Below are 20,530 nucleotides of genomic sequence, written 5' to 3' on the forward strand. Positions count from 1 at the left end.
GCTTGTTTGTTCTATTTCGTGAATTGGTTGAGCTGATTTCTTTGTGGCATCGTTGTGGCATCGCTACTGTCTGCATTCGTGGTGATTTCTTTTTTATTTGACATATGTTCTTTGTGTCCTATATTCCTTTATGACGATTCTTTCTATTATTTTGTCTCTGGATTGTTCTTAATTACCGGTTGTTTGTTTCGTACCATATATCGTCAACTCTACCTCTGTGTTTGCCTACCTTCTACTTCTCCGTTTGGATCTACAGGTTAAATCATTTGTTTACTGATGTTTTTAGGTTGGTATTTATAGTCTATGCCTCAGGTTGGGGAAAATTTTCGTTTGTGTATCCCAACAGTCTGCATACTAGAGGGCTTCGAAGCTACTGTATTTCTTGATTTTAATTTTGTGCTCTCCTCATGCTAGACACAGGTAGGCAGGAGATGTCATGGCCTTCCGAGCAGCATTTTTTGTTGTGTTACTAGGTTTGTTAGGCGCCTCATGTGCTAATTAGAGATGGGCATGCCCTCTGCCTGGTCGTCCTGCTTAGCCTTGCGCGTCCTCCTGTGAAATTGGGTACCTACCAAATACTAATATGTGAAAGTTTGGTTCTTTTCTTTTTTTTACATTTGTGGCTAATTTTGTATCCATTGTCATGGAAGAGATATATAATAACTTTAGGTGACCGCTAAATTGTATTTCACATTACTTGTGTCGTGTTCTTCTAAGGTACTACTAAATTGATCCCATGCCTTTTATTTGCTCTAGATATTTTAGTTTTGACGCCCTTGCTCTAACAATATTCTGTATTTTTCAGCTTTCGCAAAATAGTTACTGTTTGAGATTTTTTGAAGTTAAAGTTGATATTTTCATGTGCTTTGTTAGGGCTGGTGATCAATGAGGCCCATGAAGAATGCCATACTCGATTTCTCGAGCCTTTCCATCTCCCAACCCTCCTACTGAAGGTATAGACAAACCCGCTTCTTGCTGCCCCGTGTAATCTGGTAATGGTGATTTTACCAGATTTAACATAACTCACCACTGATCTTTTATATGCAAAATCATGCCAACAGATAGTGCAAGTGTTGCTTGTATTCTGATGCTCAATAGAACTTATTTATATATCAAAAAATCTACCTCTACTCATCTAATACTGAAGCATTTACTAATTAATTATTTCCTAGAAAAAATGTTCATGTGGTTAATTTTCTTTGTGCAAGCAAAAAAAGTAACTGAGGCCTTGGTTGTGTATATACTAATATATGTATATAATGGTTCCTGTTTGTGCAAAATGGGAGAAAAGGATTTATGGATTTATTGTGGTAATGGTTTGGTCTCATGGAAAATGACTCAAGTTCTTATCTATTTGCAGATACTGGATTTCTGAAAAGAAGCTCAGATCCTCACCTCATTTCACCATCCAGAAGTTGGTGATCATTTTATGGTGTTTTTCATGTTGGGTCAGTGCAGATGTCAATCCCTAAATATAATAATAAACTGAAATTGTACTACTTTTGCCTTCAATAATAGCCACTATTTTTTTATTGGTGCCAATCTTCTACAGTTTAGCAAGGAATTTATGATCAGTAAATCAATGACCAAGTTTTCTGCTTTTTAATAAAGATTTTTATTTCAAAATAGAACCAGGAACTTAATCTGAAATACTTTTCCCTTTCATAATATGCCACTACGAAGTGACCTAACCACTTAAGTTGGACTAAGCATGTTTAACATACATTCATATGCACCATGCTTCTCATAATAATGCATTATCATCTTTGCTTTCTCATGACAATAACTAGAATTTTAAATTCTTACCTATTGCCTTCACTATGTGCCAACTACATTTTATGATACTACTATATTAAAACTTTCTCAAACTTTTCTTCTCTGATGGTTGTAAAACCACTTGCTACTATGAGTTAAGCCTTAGCCAATTTAGATCTCATTTGCCATTTTCTTTTATCCATGGCATTCACTACCTTGATCATGTTACAACATTTTGCAGCTTCATAAAAGGTTTAGATCACTCTTAAAATGTGATTTTAATTGTGCTTTTGTGTGCCCACTGTTTTCATACTATATTTGATTTCAAAAATACTTTGTAGCATTAGAGTTTCACTCAAAATGCTAGATATAATTCAGTTTTTCAGATTTTGTCAAATTCTTGCTGCACTGTTCTTGATTTTTATAAACCATTGAAATCAACTCCGTTTGAGCTGAATACTTTACAGCATGTCAATAATAGTTACATCTTTCTTCTGTAAAATTTACAATTTTTTCTGAGATCTTTTGGTTGCCCAAATGATTTGAAAATAGAGTGCAGATATCGGTTTCAGAAAACACAATCAGTTTCAGATTCATAGTTCAGGGGACGTGAGAGTAAGACGCTGCAGAGGTATTCTTCCTCGTGGCAACCATCCACAGCGTAGCAGCACCGTGCTTGCCGTTCGTCATGTTCCAGCCCATCCTGCTGTCGTGTGGATCATCTTCTCCAGCTCTAACCTCATTCAGGCAACGTTTCCGACCATTCCAGTGAGCCTCTGGTCATACCACCATGTCATTTAGCTTCTGTGTACCGTGGTGCATCTTTTTGATGTGCGTGTTGCTTCAGATGGTCAGCTGAGTCGAGTTGCCGATGTGACCTGTCGCTACCACCGTGAGCTGAACACCATGGACTTGCCATTGACAACATCGGCCACCAAAGTCTCTTTCTCTTTGACTGACTACAACATTGAGTTTCCAAGTAAGCTGCAACCAGTACCATACTACCATGTTTGTTCGGTAGATATTGGATAAACAAGTAGTTACACTGCACACCTTTAATCTTTGATCAGTTTGCGCTTTGCATGTATCCTTTTTTGTCCTATTTAATATTGAGATCTTTTAATTTCTTGCCGTTTTCAAAGATCCTTTCTTAACATAAGGTAACACAGAGTTTTAGCATTTTTCGAGGTTTTAATGCCAAATAAGACTATCTAAAAGTTATTTTGACACTGGTTTATCATTCTAGTCATATTTGTAGTGATTTCGTTAGGTGAAGCACGACTTTCCTCTATTCCCATTTAATTGGCTAATCCAGATTTTTTGTGTTCTTTTCAGTTTTGTTACCAGGAATTGCAGCTGGGCCATAAAGGACAAAAGCTTGAGCAAAAAACAATGTCTGCGGGGACTAATCAAGGTGTGTGAGTAAATTACTATCAGGTGACCGGCTTCCTATGTGGTTTCTTCTTGCTATGTGACATCGTGTAATTATACACGATATGCCCGCATGTGTAGTCATAATTGTTGTGAGATTTTTTTAGTTCTCTTATTCAGAATCATTGGTTCATGTGGTTTACGACTTCTTTGAAACCGTCTAAGATGCTTCCTTTTTTTCTTCTATCTGCACATATTATTATTTGCTTGACCTCCAATTTTGGATGATCAGTGACACCAAGTCACTGCCTCATCATGATTCAGTTTGCTATTTCATGATCTTATTAGGAACCTTCTTGCGTTTGATCTCCCTGTATTTTGTTGAAAATTATCTTTTGACTACTCAATCTTTGTTTCAGGTCCTTATGGATGATATTAGTGTTCGTTGCAAAAGGTAAACCTTTAGTAGGCGCCATGTCCTTACTGACCTTTATAGTCATCTCAACAGACCAGCCTTCAAGATTCAGGTAAAGAAGGTGAATGGTGTTTTGGTTGGGAACCTGCAGCGTTTGTTCTTAGATGATGAACCAGAAATATTCAGGAGGCAAAGCTTACCACATCTTAGATCCTGAAGCAACACAGGATTCCATCGCCCATGACAAATGAACTTTGGTGAGACTGAGGCATTATGCACTTACTGACACATTTTTGCAGGCGGAACTACACATTTTCCTAAGGAAAAGACAGATGTGGTAGGCCAAGGACTACCTGGAGTATCCACTGTTGCGGCGGCTCCTATTTGGCTGACTCAATTTTGACAGAGGAAGAAGGGGATTCATCTACTAATAAGAACCCAAGTTCTTCAGCCTGAGATGTAACACTATTATTCTTCGCTCCCCAAATTATTTTTCATCCTTTCTTAGTTACCATGAGAGGTGCAGGATCGACCCGTGTTGAGTTCAGATATGTGTCATCGCAAAAGCAAATGATTTTCATGAGTCAGAGAGTCCTTTATTCGTCATGTAAATTTTTTGGATGATGGAGACGGATTTATAGAAAGTTTTAGTAGCAAATGGAAACATGAGTGAGTCTCCTTCGCAAGGTGTGTTCAATGTTCAAACATTTTTTTGTTATATCTGTTCCATGTTCTTAATAGTCTATCTAATTCGATTTATATTTTCTTTGTGCCATGACTTTTAAAAGCCATGCTGCAATGATGCACATTATGTAGTTTCTGATTTTGGGTTCCTTCCTTCCTTGCTTTCGCTGCTCTCAGCAGAATCAACAACTGTTAGTTGCTATAATATATTTTCCACCTATTTCCATGGTTGTATATAACTGTTTGTTTTCTCTGTTTGTAATTTATTATTGCAATTCGCTGCGTTTTCTATAACCTAAGAAAGTAAAAAGGTTCAATATCATTCCCACGTACACAATCTCACGGGATCGTGCGCCAAGGCGCACATAAAAATCTAGTGTAATCTAGATTATTGACTCTAGTGCAAGTGGGAGACTGTTGGAGATATGCCCAAGAGGCAATAATAAAAGTGGTTATTATATATCTTTATGTTTATGATAAAAGTTTATATACCATGCTATAATTGTATTAATCGAAACATTGATACATGTGTGTTATGTAAACAACAATGAGTCCCTAGTAAGCCTCTTAACTAGCTTGTTGATTAATAGATGATTAGTTTCATAATCATGAACATTGGATGTTATTAATAACAAGGTTATATCATTATATGAATGATGTAATGGACACACCCAATTAAGCGTAGCATAAGATCACGTCATTAAGTTATTTGCTATAAGCTTTCGATACATAGTTACCTAGTCCTTTTGACCATGAGATCATGTAAATCACTTATACCGGAAAGGTACTTTGATAACATCAAACGCCACTGCGTAAATGGGTGGTTATAAAGGTGGGATTAAGTATCCGGAAAGTATGAGTTGAGGCATATGGATCAACAGTGGGATTTGTCCATCCCGATGACGGATAGATATACTCTGGGCCCTCTCGGTGGAAAGTCGTCTAAATAGCTTGCAAGCATATGAATGATTCATAAGAGACCACATACCACGGTACGAGTAAAGAGTACTTGTCAGGAGACGAGGTTGAATAAGGTATAGAGATACCGATGATCAAACCTCGGACAAGTAAAATATCGCGTGACAAAGGGAATCGGTATCGTATGTGAATGGTTCATTCGATCACTAAGTCATCATTGAATATGTGGAAGCCATTATGGATCTCCAGATCCCGTTATTGGTTATTGGTCGAAGAGAGGTCTCAACCATGTCTACATAGTTCGCGAACCGTAGGGTGACACACTTAAGGTTTGATGTCGTTTAAGTAGATATGGAATAAGGAATGGAGTTCGAAGTTTTGTTCGGAGTCTCGGATGGGATCCGAGGACATCACGAGGAGGTCCGGAATGGTCCGGAGAATAAGATTCATATATAGGAAGTCATATTCCAAGTTTGGAAATGATCCGGTGCATTTATGGCAGGTTCTAGAAGGTTCTAGAAAAGTCCGGAAGAAATCACCATGGAAAGTGGAGTCCCGGAGGGACTCCACCTTGCATGGCCAGCCAACCCTAAAGGGGAGGAGTCCAAGGTGGACTCCCCAAGGGTGGCCGGTGATGTCTACGTACGCTTCTATTCTTGTAGACAGTGTTGGGCCTCCAAGAGCAGAGGTTTGTAGAACAGCAGCAAGTTTCCCTTAAGTGGATCACCCAAGGTTTATCGAACTCAGGGAGGAAGAGGTCAAAGATATCCCTCTCATGCAACCCTGCAACCACAAAGCAAGAAGTCTCTTGTGTCCCCAACACACCTAATAGGTGCACTAGTTCAGCGAAGAGATAGTGAAATACGAGGTGGTATAAATAAGTATGAGCAGGTGGCAACGGCACCGGAAAAGTGCTTTGCCCAGGACAATAAACAAGCGTAGTAACGCAGCAGTAGTAACACGATAAAACAAGTAAACAAGCAGCGATAGCGATATTTAGGAACAAGGCCTAGGGATCATACTTTCACTAGTGGACACTCTCAACTTTGATCACATAACGAGAATAGATAAATGCATACTCTACACTCTCTTGTTGGATGATGAACACCATTGCATAGGATTACACGAACCCTCAATGCCGGAGTTAACAAGCTCCACAATTCAATGTTCATATTTAAATAACCTTAGAGTGCATGAAAGATCAACACGACTAAACCAAGTACTAACGTAGCATGCACACTGTCACCTTCACATTATGTAGGAGGAATAGATCACATCAATACCATCATAGCAATAGTTAACTTCATAATCTACAAGAGATCATAATCATAGCCTACGCCAAGTACTAACACGGATGCACACATTGTCACCATTACACCGTGCAGGAGGAATAAAACTACTTTAATAACATCACTAGAGTAGCACATAGATAAATTGTGATACAAAACACATTGCAATCATAAAGAGATATAAATAAGTACTTCACTATGCCATTCATAACAGTGAATAAGTATTCTGTGAAATATAGCCTAAGAGACCCACACGGTGCACACACTGTCACCTTTACACACGTGGGACAAGGAGTCTCCGGAGATCACATACGTAAAATTCACTTGACTAGCATAACGACATCTAGATTACAAGCATCATCATATGAATCTCAATCATGTAAGGTAGCTCATGAGATTATTGTATTGAAGTACATAGGAGAGAGATGAACCACATAGCTACCGGTACAGCCCCGAGCCTTGATGGAGAACTACTCCCTCCTCATGGGAGACAGCAGCATTGGTGAAGATGGCGGTGGTGTCGATGGAGAAGCCTTCCGGGGGCACTTCCCCGTCCCGGCGGCGTGCCGGAACAGAGACTCCTGTCCCCCAGATCTTGGCTTCGCGATGGCGGCGGCTCTGGAAGGTTTTCTCTGGTTTCGTCGAACGTAGTAGGGTTTTCGCGACGGAGGCTTTAAGTAGGCGGAAGGGCAAGGTCGGTGGAGTCACGAGGGACCCACACAATAGGGCGGCGCGGGCCCTAGCCTGGCCGCGCCGCCTTAGTGTGGCGCCACCTCGTGGCCCCACTTCGTATCTCCTCCGGTCTTCTGGAAGCTTCGTGTGAAAATAGGACCCTGGGCGTTGATTTCGTCCAATTCCGAGAATATTTCCTTACTAGGATTTCTGAAACCAAAAACAGCGTGAAACGAGAACCGGCACTTCGGCATCTCGTCAATAGGTTAGTTCCGGAAAACGCATAAATATGACATAAAGTATGCATAAAACATGTAGATATCATCAATAATGTGGCATGGAACATAAGAAATTATCGATACGTCGGAGACATATCAGGCATCCCCAAGCTTAGTTCTCGCTCGTCCCGAGCAGGTAAACGATAACAAAGATAATTTCTTAAGTGACATGCCATCATAACCTTGACCATACTATTGTAAGCATATGTAATGAATGCAGCGATCAAAACAATGGTAATGACATGAGTAAACAAATGAATCATAAAGCAAAGACTTTTCATGAATAGTACTTCAAGACAAGCATCAATAAGTCTTGCATAAGAGTTAACTCATAAAGCAATAAATCAAAGTAAATGTATTGAAGCAACACAAAGGAAGATTAAGTTTCAGCGGTTGCTTTCAACTTATAACATGTATATCTCATGGATAGTTGTCAATGCAAAGTAATATAACAAGTGCAATATGCAAGTATGTATGAATCAATGCACAGTTCACACAAGTGTTTGCTTCTTGAGGTGGAGAGAAATAGGTGAACTGACTCAACATAAAAGTAAAAGAAAGGTCCATCAAAGAGGAAAGCATTGATTGCTATATTTGTGCCAGAGCTTTGGTTTTGAAAACATAAAGAGAGCATAAAAGTAAAATTTTGAGAGGTGTTTGTTGTTGTCAACGAATGGTAGTGGGCACTCTAACCCCCTTGCCAGACAGACTTTCAAAGAGCGGCTCCCATGAAATTTTATTTTTGGGTGGCACTCCTTTCAACCTTTCTTTCACAAACCATGGCTAACCAAATCCTCGGGTGCCTGCCAACAATCTCATACCATGAAGGAGTGCCTTTTTATTTTAGTTTTATTATGATGACACTCCTCCCCACCTTTGCTTTCTCAAGCCATGGCTAACAGAATCCTTCGGGTGCCGTCCAACAATCACATACCATGGAGGAGTGTCTATTTTTGTTAATTAATTTGGGACTGGGAATCCCATTGCCAGCTCTCTTTTGCAAAGTTATTGGATAAGCGGATGAAGCCACTAGTCCATTGGTGAAAGTTGCCCAACAAGAATGAAAGATAAACACCACATACTTCCTCATGAGCTATAAAACATTGACACAAATCAGAAGTAATAACTTTTGAATTGTTTAAAGATAGCACTCAAGCAATATACTTTGGAATGGCGGAGTAATACCATGTAGTGGGTAGGTATGGTGGACACAAATGGCATAGTGGTTGGCTCAAGGATTTTGGATGCATGAGAAGTATTCCCTCTCGATACAAGGTTTAGGCTAGCAAGGTTGTTTGAAACAAACACAAGGATGAACCGGTGCAGCAAAACTCACATAAAAGACATATTGTAAACAGTATAAGACTCTACACCGTCTTCCTTGTTGTTCAAACTCTTTACTAGAAATTATCTAGACCTTAGAGAGACCAATTATGCAAACCAAATTTTAGCAAGCTCTATGTATTTCTTCATTAATAGGTGCAAAGTATATGATGCAAGAGCTTAAACATGAGCACAACAATTGCTAAGTATCACATTATCCAAGACATTTTATCAATTACTACATGTAGCATTTCCCGTTTCCAACCATATAACAATTAACGAAGCAGTTTCAACCTTCACCATGAAAATTAAAAGCTAAGAACACATGTGTTCATATGAACCAGCGGAGCGTGTCTCTCTCCCACACAAGCATTTATTTGAACAAAAAAAAAACAAAAACAAACAGACGCTCCAAGTAAAGTACATAAGATGTGACTGAATAAAAATATAGTTTCAAGAGAAGAAACCTGATAAGTTGTCGATGAAGAAGGGGATTCCTTGGGCATCCCCAAGCTTAGACGCTTGAGTCTTCTTGAAATATGCAGGGATGAACCACCGGGGCATCCCCAAGCTTAGACTTTTCACTCTTCTTGATCGTAGTATATCATCCTCCTCTCTTGACCCTTGAAAACTTCCTCCACACCAAACTCGAAACAAACTCATTAGAGGGTTAGTGCATAATCAAAAACTCACATGTTCAGAGGTGACACAATCATTCTTAACACTTCCGGACATTGCCCAAAGCTACTGGAAGTCAATGGAACAAAGAAATCCATCCCACATAGCAAAAGAGGCAATGCGAAATAAAAGGCAGAATCTATCAAAACAGAACAGTCCGTAAAGACGAATTTTAAAGTGGCACCAGACTTGCTCAGATGAAAATGCTCAAATTGAATGAAAGTTGCGTACATATCTGAGGATCACTCACGTAAATTGGCATAATTTTCTGAGTTACCTACAGAGAATTAGGTCGAAATTCGTGACAGCAAAGAAATCTGTTTCTGCGCAGTAATCCAAATCTAGTATGAACCTTACTATCAAAGACTTTACTTGGCACAACAATACAACAAAATTAAGATAAGGAGAGGTTGCTACAGTAGTAACAACTTCCAAGACACAAATATAAAATAGAGGTACTGTAGCAAAATAAACACATGGGTTATCTCCCAAGAAGTTCTTTCTTTATAGCCATTAAGATGGGCTCAGCAGTTTTAATGATGCTCACATGAAAAATAGAGTATGAAGCAAAAGAGAGCATCAAGAAGCAAATTCAAAACAAATTTAAGCCTAACATGCTTCCTATGCATAGGAATCTTGTAAATAAACAAATTCATGAAGCATGATGCAACAAGCATAGAAAGATAAAACAAGTGTAGCTTCAAAAATTTCAGCACATAGAGAGGCATTTTAGTAACATGAAAAATTTCTACAACCATATTTTTCTCTCTCATAATAACTTTCAGTAGCAACATGAGCAAACTCAACAATATAACTATCACATAAAGCATTCTTATCATGAGTCTCATGCATAAAATTATTACTCTCCACATAAGCATAATCAATTTTATTAGTTGTAGTGGGAGCAAATTCAACAAAGTAGCTATCATTATTATTATCATCAAATATAAGAGGCATATTGTAATCATAATCAAATTCACTCTCCATAGTAGGTGGCAACAAAAGACTACTATCATTATAATCATCATAAATAGGAGGCAAAGTATCATCAAAGAAAATTTTCTCCTCAATTCTTGGGGGACTAAAAAGATCATGCTCATCAAAGCCAGCTTCCCCAAGCTTAGAATTTTCCATAGCATTAGCAACAATAGTGTTCAAAGTATTCATAGTAATAACATTCCCATTAGCATGCATATAAAGTTCCATGGGTTTTTTAATTCTCTCTTCAAACACATCATGTCCTAATTCAAGATAAAGTTCATAAAGATCTCTCATATTTTTGTTGTTTTCCATTATGCCTAACTAGTGTAAAACAAGAAACAAAAAGTTGCAATTGCAGGATCTAAAGGAAATAGCTTCGAGCACAAACACAATGGCGCCGTGAAAAGTACTTTACACTGGAACCGAAGTATGAGTGCCTTTTACCTTTCCTCCCCGGCAACGGCGCCGGAAAATAGCTTGATGTCTACGCACGCTTCTATTCTTGTAGACAGTGTTGGGCCTCCAAGAGCAGTAGGTTTGTAGAACAGCAGCAAGTTTCCCTTAAGTGGATCACCCAAGGTTTATCGAACTCGGGGAGGAAGAGGTCAAAGATATCCCTCTCATGCAACCCTGCAACCACAAAGCAAGAAGTCTCTTGTGTCCCCAACACACCTAATAGGTGTACTAGTTCGGCGAAGAGATAGTGAAATACAGGTGGTATAAATAAGTATGAGCAGTGGCAACGGCACCGGAAAAGTGCTTTTCCCAGACAATAAACAAGCGATAGTAACGCAGCAGTAGTAACGCAGTAAAACAAGTAAACAAGCAGCGATAGCGAGTATTTAGGAACAAGGCCTAGGGATCATACTTTCACTAGTGGACACTCTCAACTTTGATCACATAACAGAATAGATAAATGCATACTCTACACTCTCTTGTTGGATGATGAACACCATTGCGTAGGATTACACGAACCCTCAATGCCGGAGTTAACAAGCTCCACAATTCAATGTTCATATTTAAATAACCTTAGAGTGCATGAAAGATCAACACGACTAAACCAAGTACTAACGTAGCATGCACACTGTCACCTTCACACTATGTAGGAGGAATAGATCACATCAATACCATCATAGCAATAGTTAACTTCATAATCTACAAGAGATCATAATCATAGCCTACGCCAAGTACTAACACGGATGCACACACTATCACCATTACACCATGCAGGAGGAATAAAACTACTTTGATAACATCACTAGAGTAGCACATAGATAAATTGTGATACAAAACACATTGCAATCATAAAGAGATATAAATAAGTACTTCACTATGCCATTCATAACAGTGAATAAGTATTCTGTGAAATATAGCCTAAGAGACCCACACGGTGCACACACTGTCACCTTTACACACGTGGGACAAGGAGTCTCCGGAGATCACATAAGTAAAATTCACTTGACTAGCATAACGACATCTAGATTACAAGCATCATCATATGAATCTCAATCATGTAAGGCAGCTCATGAGATTATTGTATTGAAGTACATAGGAGAGAGATGAACCACATAGCTACCGGTACAGCCCCGAGCCTTGATGGAGAACTACTCCCTCCTCATGGGAGACAACAGCGTTGGTGAAGATGGCGGTGGTGTCGATGGAGAAGCCTTCCGGGGGCACTTCCCCGTCCCGGCGGCGTGCCGGAACAGAGACTCCTGTCCCCCAGATCTTGGCTTCGCGATGGCGGCGGCTCTGGAAGGTTTTCTCTGGTTTCGTCGAATGTAGTAGGGTTTTCGCGACGGAGGCTTTAAGTAGGTGGAAGGGCAAAGTCGGTGGAGTCACGAGGGACCCACACAACAGGGCGGCGCGGGCCCTAGCCTGGCCGCGCCGCCTTAGTGTGGCGCCACCTCGTGGCCCCACTTCGTATCTCCTCCGGTCTTCTGGAAGCTTCGTGTGAAAATAGGACCCTGGGCGTTGATTTCGTCCAATTCCGAGAATATTTCCTTACTAGGATTTCTGAAACCAAAAGCAGCAGAAAACAGCAACTGGCACTTCGGCATCTCGTCAATAGGTTAGTTCCGTAAAACGCATAAATATGACATAAAGTATGCATAAAACATGTAGATATCATCAATAATGTGGCATGGAACATAAGAAATTATCGATACGTCGGAGACGTATCAGCCGGCCAACCCCCCAAGGAAGGGGTGGGAGTCCCACCTTGAGTGGGATTCCCCCCTTGGGTAGGTTTTGTCCCTATGGAAGGTTTTGGTTTCGGGTCTTATTCGAAGACTTGGATACCAACACTTGGGGATTTCCACCTATATAATGAGGAGGAGAGGGAGGGGGCTGCCCACTCTTGGTCGCACCACCTAGGGCTGCCCATGGCCGGCACCCTAGCCACCCCCTCTCCCAAACCCTAGCCTCTCCTCCTCCACCACTTCTCCCGCATACGCTTAGGCGAAGCCCTGCCGGAGTTCTCCACCACCACCGCCACCACGCCGTCATGCTGTCGGGATTCCGAGGAGGATCTACTACTTCCGCTGCCCGCTGGAACGGGGAGAAGGACGTCATCTTCATCAACACCGAACGTGTGACCGAGTACGGAGGTGCTGCCCGATTGTGGCACCGTCAAGATCTTCTACGCGCTTTTGAAAGCGGCAAGTGATCGTCTACCGCAGCAACGAGAGCCTCCTCTTGTAGGCTTTGGAAATCTTCAAGGGTTAGTCTCGTTCATCCCCTCGTTGCTCCCATCTTCTAGATTGCATCTTGGCTTGGATTGCGTTCTTGCGGTAGGAAAATTTTTGTTTTCTATGCTTCGAATCCCTTCACAATCAGCTTTCAGAAAGTCACCCCATTTAAGTTTATCCTCCTCATACTCTCCTGATCCGCACTCTAAGTGGCTATGCCCCATCATACCGCATGCACCGCAGAAACGCGGCATCTTCTCATATTGTATCTTGTATATTTCATGTTGACCTCCTCTCACAATAGAGACAAATCTAGCCAAGACTTTCCTTACATCCAACCTGATTTTAACCCGCACAAAGTTACCCATACCTTGGACATTGGTTTCTACCTTCAGCACGTTTCCCACTTTCTTCTCTGTAAGGTTTTTAATCAGAGCAATATTACGATACCCAACCGGCAGCTTGTGGATTTGAAGCCAAGTATCAAAGAAATTCAGATCAACTGTGTCTGGGTTTCCCAATCCATCATATTCCTCGATACATACGATATTCTGACGAAACAGCCAAGGTCCGCCCTCCTTCACCTTCAACCAATCTCCTAAGCAAAGGCATTGTATCGTAAACAAATTCCCCTCGAGATGATTGAAGTCGATCTGCTGGGCCGGAGACCATGCGCTCCGCATATGGTTCTCGAAAGTAATGGGGCTGAAATTAATTGTTGTATGTACCTTTGCAAGAGCCATCCACTTGATACCTTGTTTTGGTGCAGATTCCTCGTCCTCAAAAACTAGGTCATCCAACTCGTCATCCTCAATGCCTAGCCTGTTCAGCATATCCCCAATCGCCTCTTCCTTCTTGCTTCCAGATCCGCTGGCCTGGTTGCTTGAATTCGCCGGGCTAGCCATTACCAACCAGACGGAGAAGCTTCAAAAACCTTAGATCCGTCCAGAGAAACACAGCGAGCGAACTAAAAACCCACCGAACCAGAGGCCCGATCGGAAGCGGTTGCAGGCCTAGAGGAACCCTAGACGAACTAGGAAAGGAGAACCCTCGACGGTGGAGGATCCCACGTCAAGGTCGATAAACCCTAGATCGCCTCAGGGCGCCCAGGTCTTTTCCGAACCCAACGTTTTTCTGTGTTACAGTGTCCACCTGTTAGATGTGAGGTGGTGTGATGTTGGGCGTGGGACCTGCCTGTAACCAAATGTAGAGTGTTGTTAACTTGTCGGGTATCCCAGGGGACAGACGCATTTTATACGTCCACGGGCCATTTAAAAAAAATCTCTCAAAACAACGCAAACAAGAAAATTGCACCAAAATATGGCCATCGGATTGGCTCAGATTTAGGTCTGAAATAAATCAATCATATTGTGCACATCGTACATCACAAAATGTAGTCCAAAAAGGCACAACATGGCCAAAACAACAAATATAGTCCAAAATGAGGTCATGGTGCTTGACAATGCGCGGCAGATCAGACATCATGTGCGCGGATTTTGGCGCGCTTCTTCAGGAACCAGCGCTGGTGTCGTCGTCCATGGTGGCCAAGTCGGCCAGCATGATCCTTGTATCCTCTGCCTGGATGGCCTCGGCGTCCATCCTTCTAGCCTCGGCGTCAAGCATTTTGGTCTCGGCGTTTGCCTTTTTGGACTCGACGTCCATCCTTTAGACCTCAATAGCCTCTTGGTGAGGTTGAGGTAGATGGCAGTAGAGGCCTCTTTTTTCAGGCACCTCTTCTCGTCCATTTTGGTCAAAGCGGCTTGAGACTAGGCCACGATCTTCTCCAAGGTCTGTCTCAACGCAAGGGCTGATGCCTCCTTAGCAATATCAGTCTTGGTAGCCTTATGAGCCCGAAGACGAAGTGGAAAGACTTTCTGCTCAGGGTTGTCGTCTTCGCCGTCGACGATCAACGTGGTTGTTCCATTCTTGACAGCTTCATGGTAGGTCGCATAGCCAACCTTTCACTTCGGCGCCTCCTTCAGCTTGTTCCAACAATGAACCAGCATATAAAAACCCTTCTTATACTTACACTATGGTTGTCCTCAGTAGTGCGATCGGGAATTCATTTATGCATCCCACAACCGTTAGTTGGCTGTCTGACTATAATCATGGAAATATTTTGATATTGCAATCTCAAATTCACACCCGCAATTCCTTACATATCGGTCAGTACATCAAGAAAGAAGGGATTCTACATGCTAACGTGCAGAAGCATCGACACGATCGACTGATGTGTAACTACAGATCCGAACTGCTTGATTAACCTTGCTCCATGTCGTGGTTCTCTTGGGCGCCCTGCTACTTCGCCAAGATCTTATCGGCATGCCGGATCATTTCCTCCGTGGACGCGATGACCGCTCGAGACAGCTGAGCGAACACCTGACGTCTGCCATTAGAGTCCAGCAGCGAACTGAGCGGAGGGGCGGTGGAGGGCTCCGGGACCTTGCGCTTGGTACCCGCCGGCGGTAGCTTCTGGTAACGACGAAGGATGCGCTCCATCGGCTCCATATCATTCGACTCCAGGATCTCGCTTGTGCTGCCGATCGCTAGCTATGTGGTGCTTGCCTACGGTATGGACTTGCGGGTTTGCTTGATTGATGCACGGCGGGCTCCCTGATTCGCTTTGCTTTATAGTAACAACACAACGGGTCGAGCCGAAGTGCCCCGCTCCCGACTCGGTTACGAATCCGACACGAAATCCACATGCCCGTGCCACATGGTTCCCCCTTCCCTTTGGCTGTAGCTGCTCACGCCGAGAAGGCCACCCTTTCACCATGGTGCGTAGGCAGGCCAGGGTTCTTGATTTCTCCTCCAATGGCCATGATGAAAATCTCAGTTCACACATTCTAATCCAAATTTGGTGTTCTTCATACGAGATTAAGATCCTAATGTGTTCATCCTAAAGCATTATGTCTAACAAAAACTTGCATAGCACGATGGTCATGCAGCCACCGGCAGCATAATTAAGGTCAGACGAGACCCATCCCCTGATCGACGTCCCTGCCGCGGCACATACGAAATCAACACAAACGAAACAACAAATACGATAATCATGGACTACCAAAAATACGATCCCTCTCAGCCGTGTGACTATACTCATGATCATCTTTTGATAGACTTTCCCTTATTAATTTCTCGTTAGATATACAAAGCTATACATGAGTGCTCCAGTCTTCCAGTCGAAAACAAAATAATCAAATCGCCGGTACTTATAGCTAATTTTTTGGGGATTTGCTGGAAATCAGGTGCCTGATACTTAATAAGTTTAAGTCGAGCGCTTGGAGATTCGTATTCTGTGCTTGTAGATTCGTGCTCTGACTTTTGGGCTGTTTGTGTGTGTTTGTGTTGTTGTTAGCCCGACGCATAAGCGGGCTGACTTGTTTTTTGCGGGCCTCGCGAAGTGGGCTCGTGGTGACGGTTCCTATCTACAAGGCGTCTTTCTCTCTCTCATGGAACCGCTTACGCCGCGCATTTCAGTTACGCGTGTGTTGCAAACGACATATTTTCAGTTGCATGTGGTTATATGTGGGTTGCAGCTGATTTTTTTTTCCAATTGCATGAGTGTTGCAACTGAGATTTTTCCAGTTGTGCATATGTTGCAAATAAGAATTTTCACATACATGTGGGTTGCGAGATTTTTCCAGTTACACATGCGTCACAACTAAGAATTTTCACTTACATGTGGGTTGCAACTGTTTTTTTTCCAATTGCATGAGCGTTGCAACTATGATTATTCCAGTTCCGCATATGTTGCAACTAAAAATCTCCAGTTACGCCTGCGTCGCAACTAAGAATTTCCACTTACACGTGGGTTGTAACTAAGTCTTTTCCAATTACACCTAAATTGCTGCTAAGATTTTTTCTTATATCTTACATGGTTGTGCAGATTACTTTTTCTAGTGAAAAATACGAACGCACAAAACTGAACGCCAAAAATAAGCTATTGATGTCAGCAACTGAGACTTATTATGTCTCATGTGACTGATCTCGGGGCTCCCAATCTTTTGCTCCATGTGATGCTCACCACAGACATGATTATTGTGATGACGCACGCGCCTACTTAGCTAATCTTGCTCCATCTCGTGCTCATCGTCGTCGTCCAGGTCCGAGAAGTCCTCGTCGTCGTCGAGCTTTCGTAAATTCTCCAGTTTAGCCTTGATGAACGCCTGGAACCTCTCTGCCCTCTCCTCTCTAAGGCGGGCCGTCCTCAGCGAACCAAACGGAGAGACGCGTGGCTCCGGGAGCTTGCGCTTGGTCCCCGCCGGCTGTAGGTGCACCGTCATGCGCTCGATCCTCTCTAGAGCCGCGCACACGTCCATGCCGGCCGCCGCGCGCCCGCGAGTCTTCTTGCCGCTACTTCTCTTTTCTTTTTGTTTCGGCAGAATCGATCCTCTCAGGCGTTGTCGCGCTGAGTTACGTGCGATGGATCTACAGTGTGGTCTGGTGTGGCGGCTCTTCTTTCAGAGTTCATAAAGTTTTGAGACCCGGGTTCTCCGATTCCGTTTCCTACTCGAGCTGCGTGCGCGCGGCACGTTTTTCCTTCTTCTTAGGGCATCTCCAACCGCGCGATCCAAACCGCGCCCGCGCGTCCGTTTGGATCGAGCCGGACAAAAACGCGGCCCAGCGCTGGGACGCACCGCAAAAGCGGACGTCCGCGGAGTCCGGAACGACGCAAACCCGGCCCAAATCTGGGCCGGCTTTGCGTGGCCGCGGATGGCACGCGGCGTCCTCGCGTGTCCGCCTCGTCCGCGTGGTTGGCCCACCTGTCGGTGTCCCAGTCCTATTAAATGTGGACTGGGGAGGGGGACTGTCCCTATCCAGTCCCCCACTTCCCACTCCGGCCGCACGCCGGCGTCCCAATGCCGTGGGGGGACGTGCACCTCCCCCACGGCTGGAACCTGAGCCCAGATCGGGTTCCGGTGCCGCCCATCCCGAGCTCCGGCCGCGCCCGCTACGCCGAGATCCGGAGGCGCCGCGCTCAACTGCGACTTGTGGTTCGAGGTGGAGCACGATGCGCGCCGGCGCACGTGCTTCACATCCGCGACGGCGCGGCCTCGCGCGCAGCCGCGCACACCTGCTAGGCGGGCAGGCCGCCGCCCCGGCGGCCTCTACATCAACGAGCCCGCGCCCCAGCCCCAGCCGCAGCCGCAGCCCCAGGAGGAGGAGGACGACCCGGAGCTGCAGGCGGCGCTCGCGGCGTCCCGCGAGCAGGGCGACCTCGACGAGCTGGCCAAATGGCCACACCTCGCCGAGACGCTGCACACCTCCGCGCTGGAGGAGGCGTCCAGGAAGGCCCAGGAGGACGCCAAGGCGGAGGCGTGGGCCTTCCTCGAGCTGGCGCGCCGTCAGGAGGAGGCGACGCGTCAGGCGGCGCTCCGGGAGGAGGAGGAGCGCCGGGCCGCGCGCCTGGCGGAGGAGGAGCGCCTGGCCACGCTCCGGCTGCAGGCGGAGCTGCAGGCCGCAGCGGAGGAGCAGCTCCGCGGTGAGTCCGCGCGGAGGGCACGGCTGCGCAGGCCGGCGAGCCCGCCGAACCCGGACTCCGCCTGGGAAAGGGCGCAGTGGTCGCCCTGGCCGGAGTCCCCGGTGCCCTCCGGCGTTTCGAGCCGGAACAGCGCGTCGCCGCCGGGGGGCGTCGTCGTCATCGACGCCGACGACGACGAGTACTACTGGGGGTAGTACTGCCGGCGGCCACCGCGTGCTCGCAAACCCTGGCTAGGGTTTGCTTTTTTTTAGTTTAAAGCCATATATGGCTTTCTTTTGTGTAAAATTTGCCCAAAATAGGGCTAAGTTTAATGACTAACTAGTTTAAATTTATGTTTTGTTCTTTTCCTTTTTTATTTTCATTTTTGTTTTATTTTATTACAAATGCGCTGCGTCCGCGCGTTGGGCGCAGCGCGCGACCCAAACGGACACGCGGATGTGGGCCGCTGTCCGGGTGTCCGCTTGGCCACTCAAACGGCCCAAAACGGACGGCCCAGCGCGTCCGTTTGGGTCAACCGGTTGGAGATGCCCTTACAGATCGCATGTCCGTGTCCGTGTCCGTGTCCGTGCCCAAGAGCCTCCGAGCCTTCCTCACATATAAACTGGCTTCGACCGTGTTGAACAAAAATAAGCTTATCTTGGGTGAAAAAGAGGAGGGGTTCGATCTGCAGTTGCATCGACCGGGTATTTTGTGAACTCGATCCTTTGGCCCATTCTATCATAGTTTTGATGTTGGGGCGTGCTGAGCGACCCTCGGGGGATCAAACTCGCCGATCCCCTGGATCGGTAGCCGTACGATGGGCTAATCATGACCATCCGCACAGGTCAAACGTTCCAGAGAAAACAAAAAAAATAGAAAAAATACATCACGATAGCTTCTTCCTCCCGTCTCCCGTGACTGCAGGCACCCGCATGGGCAGCCTCGCGGGCACCGCCGATGGTCCATCCGCCGTGGAGTCGCCAGAGAACCAGCCGTGGCGTCGCCAGAGAAGCCGTCGTGGCGCAGCCGATGCGGCAACACTCCTCCCTTCTGCACATCCCTTCTCACCGCTCTGCCTCCCCTACCCATGCACGCCGACGATCGCTGATGAAGCGGCAACACGGTGGGGCTGGGCGACTGTAGCAACGCCGATGGTGCACCGTAGCAGCCCAGATACGCCTTTGTAGCAAGGCCGGCGGCCTCTTGCAGCAACGCCACTGCACCAAGGTAGCAACGGCGGCAGCCACGCCGTAGCGCTATGGTAGCAACACATGCCGCCCTTTGTAGCAACATCGGCGGCCACCGGTAGCAACGCTGGTTGCCCCATGTAGCAAGGTCGGGAACCCCATGTAGCAAGGACGGCCGCGCCTTGTAGCATAACCGGCCGCCGTTGGCTGCAACCCCGCCCCGCCGCTCGCAGCAAGATCCATCCTGTGCAGCCCACCACCCACCTCCGTAGATTGCAGCAGACTTCATGAGGGTGACGACCTCTGCAAGCTGCGCGCGGGAGGCTGGTGAGCCCGGAGATGGATCATCTGGTCGCGGAGGTGGAGAAGACAACATCGACCTGGTCCTCGTCGCGGGCCCCGTGCGCCGACCACATCGTCTCGGGGGAGCTCAGGTTGAGGCGGGTGAGCTCCGGGTGGCGAGCAGGCGGACGAGCTCCGGGATTGAGGAGATTGGGGCGGAGCTTGAGGTCGGCCGAGGGCTGAGGCTGTGCTGGAGAACCACGGAGGCGCATCGGATGAGGAAGAAGAAGGGAATTTGGGCCAGCACAGCGACAGGGATGGAGTTGGGGGAGGAAGAAAGGTGGAGACCGATAGGAATCGGGCGGTGGTGGTGGGTCCACCACGACGCGTGTCGACAGGAGGAGCCGGGGGGGACGCGAGCGTGCGATCCCCCGGGTGATATGGAGCGTTTGCCAGAGTCAATTGCTGGATCCTCATGTGATAACTTTTCACATTTTTTTTAACAAAATCTCGTTATAGGGCAGAGGAGCTCTGGGATTGCACCGT

The sequence above is a fragment of the Lolium rigidum genome, chromosome 6 (genome assembly GCF_022539505.1).
Source record: "Lolium rigidum isolate FL_2022 chromosome 6, APGP_CSIRO_Lrig_0.1, whole genome shotgun sequence".
NCBI classification, from domain to species: Eukaryota; Viridiplantae; Streptophyta; class Magnoliopsida; order Poales; family Poaceae; genus Lolium; species Lolium rigidum.